Source organism: Lepidothrix coronata, unplaced genomic scaffold (genome assembly GCF_001604755.1).
Source record: "Lepidothrix coronata isolate B3197 unplaced genomic scaffold, Lepidothrix_coronata-1.0 Scaffold32, whole genome shotgun sequence".
NCBI lineage: Eukaryota > Metazoa > Chordata > Aves > Passeriformes > Pipridae > Lepidothrix > Lepidothrix coronata.
The window spans coordinates 6,169,359-6,177,776 of record NW_016690212.1 but is presented as its reverse complement, the minus strand read 5'-3'; positions in this window follow the sequence as shown (position 1 = coordinate 6,177,776).

Here is an 8,418-nt window from a genome sequence, read left to right as displayed (position 1 = left end):
GCAGGGCCCTGTATCCCCACTGTCATTTCCCCACCTTAGGAAAGTAAAATTCATGGCCAAGTCACTTTACGTGCTGGATGACAACCATCCCCTTCATCCCGTCTCTGCACCTGTGAGGAGTTCGCAGGCAGCTCCAGATGATGGGCCAAGCAGTGAGGCATTTGAGGCACCCAACCCAGAGAAAGAAATAAACCCAGAAATAAATATGTATTTTTTAAATCTTTCTTTACCTCTTTAAGCACACTGGAAAGCAAAAGAACAAAGCTATCCAGGTGTGATATGAAAACACCACCTCTCCCCCCATATATAGCAGTAATATGAAATCTAAGACTCTCTGGAGCTCTGATAATACACTTATGTACATTTTATCTTAAAGCTCATGAAGGAATGAAGGTTCATTGGTGAAGAAATCTTACTTATGTTTAGAGGCCAAAGTTCTCATGGTAGGCCTTGGGAGATTAGAAATGTGACCCTTACTGTTCTGATTAGTCTATCATTCTCTTAGTTTCCTTAAGGTAAAAGAAAAATGTTATTAACAAGTTATCTTGTTTTGTACAAGTTATCTGTTATCTCTGTTGTGTACATACCGATACAGGTATGTATTCTTTGCGTATGGTCAGGCAGATTTGCTGATCTTTGCCAGTGGAAATTGCCGACTTATTTCTTACTTTCGGTCCTTCTTGTCTGACATTTCCTGATCATTTCATCTCCTGTCACTATGTCTACTGTTAAGCCAGCCTTGTAGTAGCAATGACTTTCACTCAAAATTATTAAATACAAATCTGTATTGATTAAAGTTATTTCTACTGTTACTGTATCGAATCTAAGATTTACTAAATGAGTTAGATGATAAAGCTGTTCTGATCAATGACCATTCACAGTAATAATTAGCGCCTATGTATAGAAATCTGTGTAAGCCACTAGGTAAGTGCTGGTAGTAACTGATTGTCAACAGTAGCAGATTTGGGATGCTCATCCTACACTTCACCTGAGTATCTCCTGGTAGGCAGCCCTGCCTCCACGTGTGGAGTGCTGCAAAAAACAAAGTTCAGGACGCTCTGCTTCAGTAAATGTGTTTTGTCTGTACTTCAAATAGAGATGTCAACACTTGGAGGCTGTAAGTAAAGACACCTGGTGTCTGTGCTGCATGCAATTTTCAGTTTGAAAAGGAAACATCTCTCTTCTAGTATAACAACTGGTGAAGAATTATATGGTTGTTCAAGTAATTTGTGACACTACTAGAAGTGTATATCAGCTCCTTTTACCAACTGTGACATGCCAGCTTGCACAACATGAGAAAATTCGACTTCATAGGTGCTGTTCAGCAGAACAAGGATTTTAAACTATTTTCAGTATTCCCAGGAGCCAACTACAATCTCAGTCTAGTCCTGCTGCTTTGGCACGTTTTGATCTTTCAATCTCTTATGTGCACAAACACATCTAAACTGAGGAAGAGTCCCAATCTGTGCTCAAGTTGTGTAAACCCAGAACAGATCTCTCTGACTCTTAATATACCCCAGACTAATATGCTTAGAGGACTGATGTTAGGATCCTGCAGGAGTTGGAGGCCAGCAGTTACTAACAGATGGGAAGGATACAGCCATCTGTGCATGAGGTAAGAGTTTTTGCTTGGCACTAGTCTTAAGAAAGAGAGTTTTAATAATTTTATTTCCATCAGTGGCATGCACTCCTGGCATTTTTACTGCTCAGACTGGCCCTATATATTGTCCAATATATATGGAAATAAAAAAGTTATGGGAGCTTCTTTGTACTGCAGAGAGGCACAGATACTGAGGTGTAGCAAAGTGGGGTTATTTTGGGGTCAGTGCATTTTATTTTTCTCACAGTGAAATTTAGCACCTGAAACAGAATAATTTTTTGTTGAAGAAGGTTTTGGAATATACCATTTCATTAACTACTTGGAAGGGTAAGTTCCTTAAGATAGGTTAATCTGCTTAATGCAGCAACCTGTATCTTAATTAGAATCTCACAGTTAGTGTTTCATGAATTGTATCTGCAGTGGTGTCTTTCCCTTGGAGATAGTGTTTGCATTAATCATGGGCAGGACAGCTCAACTAAGTTGATTATAAAATTTCTCTCAATGAAAGGTTTAACCTTCTATGCAACTGAAGTTTATCAGTATTTTGTTTAGATCTCCAAGTGTAATGTCTTTTTCACAAAGTTTAATTTAGTTGTTTGACATAAACTGTGTCAGAGCAAGATACTCATTGAAAACCATTGGTACTCATATTCAGCAATAACTGAAGCACAGTCTAAAGCAAGAACAAGTAGAAATTCTTATAGTTAAAATTTTTGTAGCTTTATAACTGAGCTGTCTTGATTGAAAATCCTCTCAGATACCAAAATAAAAATGTTGTACCATCTCTCGCTCCATCCTAGAACATCAAGTAATAATCCAAAATCCCTTTAGGCCGAGGCTTGCTATATACTAGGCAATGTTTACTATTACAGTGCAGATGCAGTTTATTGCAGCAAAAAAACACACTTGGTTTGGACAGTTTGTGCTGGATATCTGAGTGAAATAAGCTATCCTAGCAAAAAAAAGCCTTTCATCCCTCTAATATTGGCTATACTGGAATTTTTACTAGCCTTGAAATTTTGCACCAAACAAAATTCTACTAGGCTAGTAAAATACTCTCTGGCAAAACTGGCCAATACTGGGACATAATCAAAACACCTAACCTAGCCCTTCTAATTACAGTTTGGAGGAGTAACCATCCTTATGGTATCCACCCTGTTTTGGAGAGAAGTGAAGGGAGAAAAGTTACTTGGCACCTGTTGCAGACAGAGGCAAGCAGAGTTTCAAATCATGTTGGATGTTAAGTTAACCAGTGAAAGAGGGTTACACAACCAGCTAATATATGTGTATTATATATATATATATATACATACATATAGGTATAAAATGCTTCCCAGGAATGTTAAATCAAAACATTAAATAGACCTAGGTACAAAATTTATGTATAATCAATATATAATACTTAATTAAATGACTGTAAATGTTATGTTTACCATTACAAATCCAAACCTCTTATATGATAAAGAATTCGACAGTTTTGGGGACTATGGAGAAGGAACTTAGGAGCTACAGTTAATACTAAGAAGCACATTTTGTTTTGTTTTATGTGAAATATTCTCTGATGCCTAGCTGATGTATTGTTAACTTCTGCTTAGGGAACAAAACTGGGGAAGACAATCAACTGGGACCATAACAGAGACATTTATTTTGTGCAATACCAGTAAGGGGGCCAGGAGCATTCTCCAGCCCTGACGCCAAAGTCTCCAATGCATGTATTTTTGTACAGATAAACCTTTCTGAAAAGCAGGTGGCTGCAGCAGAATGGCTGTTGAAACTCTTACAAGGCCCACACTAATCCCTGAAGCATGCCTGGGCACTCTCTGGGAGAATGCTCGTTGGCATGAGCCAAAACTCAGGTAGCAACTTTGCTGGTGATTTAATGCTTATTGAAGTGCAGTAGCATCCAGGCAAGTGTTGTAGTTTACTGGAACACATCTAGCCTTAGACAACACCTGATTTTGAGATTATCCTTGTGCCTCAGAAGAAATTAAAGTTGAAAGTCTCTTTCAAAACTGATGAAGCTTGGTGGTGTCATTGTGAACAAGCATGAGATGATGCTGTTACAGTCAGTACCTGATAATGTATTGTTACTCCATAACATTTTGCAAAATTGCTATCATTAAAATTTATTTAGGAAGTCCAATTACTGTGTCTAAAAGGTTGGATCTGATCCAGATTCCTTTGTGAGTGGGACTATTCAGTAAGAAAACTCCTTGCCCTTTTATAATTGAATTTGTAATTGGGCACAAGGTAGAGTAACATGTTTAGTGAACAAGAAAAAACATTCTGGATTTACAAAGCAGACAAAAAATAAGAATATGTAGGGTAGCTCCTAACACAGTTTGTTATGGATATTTTGACTTTTAATTGTGAATTAGAAATTGTAGAACATTGTGCTGTTTTCATTGCAGGCAAGATGGGGACAAACTGTTTCTTTGTGTATAAATGCATTATGGAAAAGCGTCCTCCTATCATTTTAGACTGATACTAAAATTGGTTGAGTTTGTACTATTCTTTATTTAAGGGAATGTTTCTTATCCTTAGTGCTATGCCTTGAATGTGAATTTGGCAATTGAGAAGGTCTTAACTTTTACTTACCATTTACTCATATGCTTTGAGTAGAGACACAAATCCATACAGGAACATAAATTCATATATAAACAGACCTCTTGAGAAAGAACGGAACTGAACAAGCTTGCTATCTTCATGTCTGTTTACTGCTCTGTAGTTTCACCCTCTCAGTGCAATAATCCAAGCCCTCTTCTTCCTATGCCTTCCATGGCATCTGTTTGGGCAAGAGACAGCGTGTGCTGTGGTTACCCCAGTTAGTCATATGTGCAGGCAGACTGGCCAGCCAGTACTCGTGCCCACTGCCAACTGGCTCATGCTCAGATAGCACATGCTGTTGTGTTCTGCCTACTTTTCCCATACTCATGTAACTAATTCAAATCTCTGTCCTATATCTAGATGCTGGTGTTAAAGAAAGTTATAAGGACTTAATTACTTTGGGCTGTATTAGGCTTACTTCAGTGGTGTATTATTATTTCCCCTGCTATTCCTATTATTAGTAAATCAGGATTTATAATATATGAACAGTAGTAAGGAAGTAGCACCATTGCTATGTTCTGAGGCCTTGAGCCCTTGACTGACCAGAACAGATGCCTTGGGAGCATAATTTTTTCCCCATCAAACAGAAATTTCTAATTTTTGCTTCCTATGAAAACTGGGCTACAGGGAAAAGGACAAATGCACACCCAGGATTCTTCACAGTGTGAACTGGGATGCACTTGAGTTGTCAACCTTCACTAAGAAAGCAGGGATTGCTCTAAGATTTCCCAACCCAGAGAAAGCCCTTGAAATTTCTTTCCTTTTTTCAAATAGCATTGAAATTGGCCAACTAGTTCACACAAAGGCACAGAGCATGGTTTCACAAGAAACATGGCTAAAATCAGATCACGATGATGGTATTGTAGCTGAGACCTTCTGCATAATTTCAAATAAGTTAGGTTTTAGATTACAGTGAAAAATACGTTGTGAAAAGGGAAAACAAGAAAAAAATAATGACTTTTTAAATCATATAAAATTAGTGTTGGGAAAGAAGGTGTGTAACAATGGGGTAAGTCAGAGCTTCCTTGTGATTGCTTTTAGATATTCAGATTCATAGACACATTTCCTTGCCTCCATAAACTGTTTTTGTAGATTTATCATATAAGTATCATAGAAATACAGGGGTAGAAGGGGCTTCAAGAAATCCCATAGTCCAAACCACTATATTCAATGGGAATCTTTCATAATTGGAGTATTATTGTAACCGTCAGCATCCCATGCAGGCATGCTCTGGGCCACATGGAGCTGCTTTCAGCTGTTAAGCTGCTGCTCTGGCACTAATGAAACTGCTGGGTTCCCAGGCTGACCTCAGCACTCTGCTACTGCCCTCCTGAAATGTGTCTGAAACCTCTTCTTCATCCACAGCTCCCAGGAGGGAGAGGGAAAGGAAATCCACTTTGGTTTTAACAGCTGGCACTGGATAGAGGAGAGAGTTATAAATAAATGGAAATAAAGAATGAGGGCATGTGACTGAAGCCCCACGATGGTCACTTCTTGGTATGGCAACAGATGAGCAGTGCTCTGAGTGACAAATTGTCACTCTGAATGTGTAGGCACTATGATAATGTCAAAAGAGGCTCATTTGAATTGGGATTCAGGAGGATCCTCTATTTAAATCCTGTCTGAACTACTGACAAGCTGCGTGACCTTCTACAATATACTGAGCTCCATGGGTCAAATTGGTCCTTGCTGCAACTAAATTGACTACAATGAAATTATTCTGGGAGTGAACTTGATTTCTCAGACATCAGTCAACACAGCTGGTTCACTGAATAAATGAAAGAATGTAATCATAGACGTCACTGGAAAACAGATGCATCTGAACCGAGTCTTTTGGTTTTAGCAAAACCAGAGCAGAACTGCACAACTGTTACTTAAAATGCATAAATAATTGCTGCTGGCGGTTTATTGACAATGTAAACTCTATGAAGGTAACAGAGGTGTAAAAGTGCCATTGTCTTTCTTAGAGGGAATGTAATTATCTTATATATTATTTAAAACTTGGGAAATGACTGATGCTTCTTTAACTATTCTGCTATAGATAGGTTTTTCTTAAAAGAATTAATAATGATAAATGATACAGGCATTTATGCTAAGTCATTTACATTAAAATGCTGCACAGTGGTAAGCTTCTTCCATAGAAAATGCTTTTAGAATCAGATAACGATGTTAATTAATAAAAGATAATGGTTATTAAGAGGACCACAGGCAAAAGGAGAGCTGCAGACAAAGTTTATGGGGAGACCCCTCTGCCCCACTGAGTCATGAGGTGCAGTAAGGACCACATGACAAGTTTACTTTCTAAACTTGTCTCAGAGAGGGGTCTGGGTGCAGCTGCATTGGGTCCTAGTCCCAGATTTGGTCAATGGTTTATGTCTAAAGGATTATATAGGTGTAATTGAGCTCTTTCCCACAGGAATAAGGATGGCACCCCAAATATATTTATATGAATAAAATAAATTATTAATTTAAATTGATGATGATAATGATAAGACCAAAAGACCTTAATCAGAATTATTTACTACACAGTATAGGTAGCTGTAACTACTAGTTTAGTGCATATGTATTGAATCAAAATTAAAGCAATAATATTAAAGCTACTAAAATAATTAGGGAAATTGATGTTACTCACCTATACAATGACTGTGGGCAAATCTCTTTTGCTCAGCCTCAAGGAGTAACCTTGAAGGCCATCCCCACTTGAGGGAGGAATCTCCACACACACTCCAGAAGGGGTATGTTAGAAGACCCTGCTGTTCAAAAGTGAGACTGGGCCTTTATAGTATAAAGTGACTGACTGTCAGTCATATGTCTCCCGGTTCAACAGCTTTAGATATGTTGTCAGTACTAGCACTTGCTGGTTCCTTTATCTAGAACTTTGCCACCCACATCCTCACAGCTGCCAGTTTCTGCTGGAAAACACTGAATGTCTAACTTTGGGATTAGTAAGTCAGTCTGGCCTCAGCATTCTTCAATATTGAAAGCAGCGTGACCCCTGTGAGGTGAACCTCACGAAGTTCCAATGAGGCCAAGTGCAAGGTCCTGCATATGGGTCAGGGAAATCCCAAGCAAAGTACAGGCTGGGCAGGGGATGGACTGAGAGCAGCCCAACACAACCCAGCAATGTGCACTCAGAGCCCAGAAAGCCAAATGTATCCTGGGCTGCATCAAAAGCAGCATGGGCAGCAAGTTGAGGGGGAGGGGATTCTCACCCTAAAGGGTGCATGCAGGTCTGGGGTCCCCAAAGTAAGAAGGGTGTGGACATGCTGGATTGAGTCCAGAGAAGGCCACAAAGATGATCACAGGGCTGGAGCACCTCTCCTGTGAAGACAGGCTGAGGGAGTTGGGGCTGTTCAGCCTGGAAAAGAGAAGATCCAGGGAGACCTTAGAGCACCTTCCAGTACCTAAAGGTGACCCACAGGAAAAATGGAGAGGGACTTTTTACATTAGCATGCAGTGACAGGATATGGGGTAATATGGCTTCAAACTGAAAGAGTGGGTTTAGATTAGACATTAGGAAGAAATTCTTTACTTCAGGGGTGTTGAGGTACTGGAATAGGTTGCCCAGAGAAGCTGTGGACTCCTCATTCATGGGAGTGTTCAAGGCCAGATTGGATGGGGCTCTGAGCAACCTGGACTGGTGGAAGATGTTCCGCCTGTGGCAGGGGAGTCGGAACTAGATGATCTTTAAGGTCCCTTCCAACCCAGGCCATTCTATGATTCTATGAAATGAAGAACTTAGATCAGGAACATGTTTTCAAGCCTAGATGAAAGGCCACTGAATCTTGGTGTCTGTGTGCCTGTGGCACTAGGTGTGCTTGTTTTGGCTGGAATAAGGTTAATTTTCTTCATAGTAGCTGGTATGGGCTGTGTTTTGGATTTATGCTGGAAACAGTGTTGATAATTCAGGGATATTTTTGATTTTGCTGAGCAGTACTTACACTGAGTCAGTGCCTTTTCAGCAAATGGGCTGGGAGTGCACAAGAAGTTAAGAAGAGAACACAGCCAGGACAGCTGCCCCCAGCTGACTGAAGGAAGATTCCATACCATATTGCATCATGCTCAGTACATAACGCTGGAGGAAGAACAAGGAAGCCGGATGTTCAGAGTGAGGGTGTTTGTCTTCCCAAGTAACTGTTACGCAGGATGGAGCCCTGCTTTCCAGGGGACGGCTGACCACCTGCCTGCCCATGGGAAGTGGTGAATGAATT